We start from the raw sequence: 5653 nt of genomic DNA on the forward strand, positions 1-5653 counted from the left end.
AAGACATAATGATAGGTATATGAAAAGGTGCTCAACAGCATTAAGCATCAGGGAAATGAAAACTAAAACCGCAGGTGGAGATCATCTCACACCCATTAAAATGGCTATTATCAAAAAGACAAGAAATAACAAATGTTAGGGAGGCTATAGAAAGAGAATCCTTATACACCGTTGGTGGGAATATAAATTGGTACAGCCTATATGGATAACGGCATGGAGGGTCCTCAAAAAAATTAAAAAATAGAACCATATAATCTAACAATCGTACTTCTGGATGTAGATCCAAAGGAAATGAAATCAGTATCTTGAAGAGATATCTGCATTGTCATGTTCAGTGAAGCAATATTCACAGTAGCCAAGATACAGAAACAACTTAACTGTCCATCAACAGATAAATGGATAAAAAAGTGTGATGTATATACATACAATAGAATATTACTTAGCCATAAAAAAGAAGGATCTTCTCTCATATGCAACAACATGGATGAAACTTAAGAGCATTATGCTAAGTGAGATAAGAGGATGGAGAAATATAAATACAGTATGGTATCACCTATATGTGGAATCTGGAAAAAAAAAAGGCTGATTTCATGTAAAGCAAGAATAGAATGGTGGTTTCCAAGGGCTGGAGAAGATGAAATGGAGAAATGTAGATTAAAGGGTATAAACTTTCAGTTACAGTTACGAGAAGAATGATTCTGAAGATCTAATGTATAGCATGATGACTATAGTTAATAATATAGTATTGTATACTTGAAAGTTGCTGAGAGTAAATCTTAAGTGTTCTCACCAAGAAAAAGTTAATTATGTGATAATGTGTTAATTATTTTGATTTTGGTAATTATTTCACAATGTGTATATATATATATATTAAATCATCTTGTACACTTTAAATAGATATAATTATGTTTGTCAATTATTCCTCGATAAAGTTGAAAAAAGTAATTGTGATAACATCAAAAATATGAATAAAGATCTATATTTGAGTGATAATTTAGTGTTCCTTCAAGACTTATTTAATTCACAAGCAAAATGCTCTAACATAAAAATAAGGCGATGAAAACATAATAAAGCTTCATTCTTCTGAAGCACTTCTACTGAGACTTCAAAGTGCTTCCAAATGCATTCTCTTTTTTCCCACACTGAAGTGCAAGCAAGTATATATTTTTAAGAAGATGTAAAGAAAAATAAGATTGTTAAAAAATATCAAGTAAATAGGGACAGTGGCTAAATTCCAACATTTGGTGTTGCTGTTTTCCAGGGCAGGATCTCCAGCAGGTGTTAAGTAGTTCTGTGGTCTCACTGCAAACTTAAGAAACATAGTTTGAATTTCTGCCATAAACTATATCAAAGAAAAATAGTTAGCTCAAAATAGTTAGCCCACTGAATGACACTGGGAATTGTATCTTTTAAAAAAAATGTTTTTTTAAATTTTTAAAAATTACAGTTGATATTCAATATTATATTAGTTTCATAGTGGTTAGACATTTATAAAACTTACAAAGTGACCCCCTTGAGAAGTCTGGTATCTCCTTGACACCATACATAGTTATTAAAATCTTATTGACTATGCTATACTTTACATCCGCATGACTATTTTGTAACTGCCAATTTTTCCTGCATCATTCATATTTATTTTTATTTTTAAACATTTTTAAAAATTTTTCAATTATAGTTGATATACAATATTATATTAGTTTCATGTGTACAACATAGTGATTAGATTTTTATACAACTTACCAAGTGATCACCTGAACAAATCTAGTAACCGTCTGACACCATAGTTATTACAATGTTATTGACTATATTCCTTATGCTATACTTGACAACCTCATGACTATTTTGTAACTACCAATTTGTACTTAATTGCTTTTCCTTTTTCACCCATAGCCCCCAAACCCCTTCCATCTCACAACTATCAAATTGTTCTCTGTATCTATAAGTTTGTTTCTATTTTGTTCATTTATTTTGTTTTTTAGATTCTATATGTAATTGAAATCATATGACATTTGTCTTTCTCTGTCTGACTTACTCCACTCAGCACAGTATCCTCTAGGTCCATCCATGAGTAATATTCCATTTTATATATGTACCACTTCTTCTTTATTCATTTATCTATTGATGGACATTTAGGTTGTTTCCATATCGTGGCCATTGTAAATAATTCTGTAATGAACATATGGATACACATGTCCCTTCGAAGCAGTGTTTTGGGTTTCTTTGAATAAATACCTAAACATTATTTATTCCTTCTTTGTTTGGGTCCTTCTTTGTCTCTTGTTATAGCCTTTGTTTTAAAGACATTTTGTCTGATATAAATAATGCTACTTCACCTTTTTTTTCCATTTCTATTTTCATGAAATATCTTTTTCTTCCCTTTACTTTTAGTTGGTGTGTTTTTTGATCTGAAATGAGTCTTCTGTAGACAGCATATGTACAGGTCTTGGATATTCAGCTACCCCATGTCTTTTAATTGGAACATTTAATACATATCTGTTTAAAGTAATTGTCGATAAATATGTAATTATTGTCATTTTATTATTCATATTTTTGATCTTTTTTCTTCTCCTTAAAGAAGTTCCTTTAACATTTCTTGTAATACTGGTTTGGTGGTGATGAACTCCTTTAACTTTTTCTTGTCTGGGAAGCTCTTTATCTGTCCTTCGATTCTAAATGATAGCTTTGCTGAGTACAGTAATCTTGGTTTAGGCCCTTGCTCTTCATCACTTTGAATATTTCCTGTCAATTCCTTTTGGCCCGCAAAGTTTCTATTGAGAAATCAGCTGGCAGTCTAATGAGACTTCCTTTATAGATAACTAACTGCTTTTCTTTTGCTGTTTTTAAGATTCTCTCTTTGTCTTTAACCTTTGGCATTTTAATTATGATGTGTCCTCGTGCAGACCTCTTTGGGTTTGTCTTTTTTTGGACTCTCTGGTCTTTCTGGGCTTGTATGTCTATTTCCTTCACCGTGTTAGGGAATTTTTCTGTCATCATTTCTTCAAATAGGTTTTCGATGTTTTGCTCTCTCTCTTATCTTTTTGGTATCCCTATGATGTCAATGTTGATATGCTTGAGGTTGTCCCAGAAGCCCCTTAAATATCTTCATTTTTTTGGATTCTTTTTTTACTGTTGTTCTGATTGGGTATTTTCTATGACCTTATCTTCCAAATGGCTAATTTGATCCTCTGCATCACTTAATCTACTCTTGATTTTCTCTAATGTATTCTTCATTTCAGTTATTGTGTTCTTCATTTCTGACTGGTTATTATTTTTTCTGTCTCTATTTTTATGTTTTCTTTCTCTTTATTGAAGTTCTCACTGCGATCATTGAACATCTTTATAACCAGTATTTTGAGCTCCGCATCTAGTAGATTGCTTGTCTCCATTTTATTTAGTTCTTTTTTTCTGCATCTATGTTCTGTTCGTTCATTTGGGACATGTTTCTTTGCCTCCCCATTTTGTTGCCTTCCTGTGTTTGTATGTAATAGGTAGGGCTACTATGTCTCCTGGTCTTGGTAGAGTGGCTTTATGTAGTAGGTGTTTGTGGGGCAAGTGGCATAGTCTCTGTCATCACCTGAGCCAGGTGCTTCAGATGTACCTCTTGTGTGGGTTGCATGTGCCATCTTGTTGTAGCTGGGCCTTGATTGCTGTTGTCACATTAATGGGAGAGATTGACTCTTAGGCTGATTGATCGTGGGGCCTGGCTATGATTACAATGGAGGAGCTATTGTGCAGAGGCTAACTCTATGGAGCAGAATTCACTTTAGTGGGGCTCTTGTGTCTCCCCAATCTGTCTTCTGGGTGTGTCTTTTGTAGAGGTGGTTCAGTGGTTCTCTGGTGTGAAATGAAGTTGGCCACCAGGTGTGTCGGTTCTGAGGATGTATCTAGTCAAAGGCCTTTTCTGCATCTATTGATAGAATCATATGATTCTTATTCTTTATTTTGTTTATGTGGTGTATCACATTTATCAATTTGCATATATTAAACCATCCCTGCACCCCTGAAATGAACCCTACATGATCGTCATGTATAATCGTTTTAATGTAGTTATATTCTATTTGCTAGTATTTTGTTTAGAATTTTTTCATCTGTTCACTACATATTCCGATTCATATAGTTGTGTGTGTGTGTGTGTGTGTGTGTGTGTGTGTGTGTGTGTGTAAACTCTACCAGGTTTTGTATCAGAGTAATGTCGGCCTCTTAAAATGAGTTAGGAAATATTGCCTCTTCTACAATTTTTTGAAAGACTTTGAGAAGAACAGATATTAAATCATCTTCGAATGCTTGGTAGAATTCACTAGTGAAGCCATATCTGATGGTAGGGTATTTAAATCCCCTACTATGACAGTTTTTTGGTCTATTTCTCTCTTTTATTCTGTTAATAATTGCATTATATATTTTGGGGCTCCCTGATTGGGAGCATAGATGTTAACAAGTGTTATGTCCTCTTCTTGTATGATTCCCTTTATCATTAAGAAGGGTCTCTCTGTATTTTTCTTTACTTTTTTATTTTGAGGTCTATTTTTGTCTGATCTTAGTACTGCTACTGCTTTTCTCTGAATGTCATTTGCTTGAAATATTATTTTCCACCCTTTCACTTTGAGTCCATATTTATCTTTGGAACTAAATGTGTCTCCTGTAAGCAACATAAGGCTGGTTTTTGTTTTTTAATCCAATCTTCAACTCTGTGCTCTTTTATTGATGAGTTCAGTCCATTTACATTTAAGGTAATTATTGAAATATGAGGTTTTCCTACTGCCATTTTATCTTTTGCATTCTGGTAGCTCAGTGTTTCCATTGTTTCCTTGTCCTTGCATTTCTGTCTGTTTTTGTTTTTTTGTTTTTTGTTTTTGTTTTTGTTTTTGTTTTTAATTTCGTTGGATTTTGTGGATTTTCCCTCTGGTCCTTCTTGTTTCATGCTATGTACTTCAGTTCTGGATCTTTGGCATGTGGTTACCATTAAGAATATGTAAAGGATAGTTATATGCATACAGTCATCCATTTTCTTCTGCATGTGCCTTATCTCCATTTCTCTTTGCAAATTTGGATCTTTGATTCCTACCCTTTTATGTTATTGTTGTCCCAAATAGTCTCTATGTATGCTGCATGTTTATATCTATGTTGCAAAAGCAATTCTGTTCTTATTGTTTAAGCTTTTAATACACTATTCTTAAAGGTTGCACTCTTCTGCTTCTGTCTGCTTACTAGTCGCCTTACTCATAGTTATGTATTTCTTTGTCATTTTGTTTTAGGTGAGCCGATCCCTTTCAGTATTTCCTGTAATGCAGGCCTCGTAGTGAATTCCCTCCACTTTTGTATGTCTGGAAAGGTCTTTATTTCTCCTTCATATCTAAAGGAGAGCTTTGCTGGATACATTATTCTTGGCTGGTAGTTCCTTTCACTTAATAGTTTGCATATTTGATTCCACTCCTTTCTTGCATGTAAGGTTTTTGCTGAGATGTCTGACAATAATCTAACAGATTTTCCTTTAGAGGTTACTGTCTTCTTTTCTCTGGCTGCCTCAAGAATTCTTTTGTTGTCTTTGCTTTTTGGTAATTTTAATATGATGTGTCATGGAGAAGGTCTTTTGGGGTTGAGATAATTGGGTATTCTGTTGACTTCTTGAATGCCAAGCTCCATCTCATTCCTTAAA

Source organism: Pteropus medius, unplaced genomic scaffold (genome assembly GCF_902729225.1).
Source record: "Pteropus medius unplaced genomic scaffold, Ma_sr-lr_union100, whole genome shotgun sequence".
NCBI lineage: Eukaryota > Metazoa > Chordata > Mammalia > Chiroptera > Pteropodidae > Pteropus > Pteropus medius.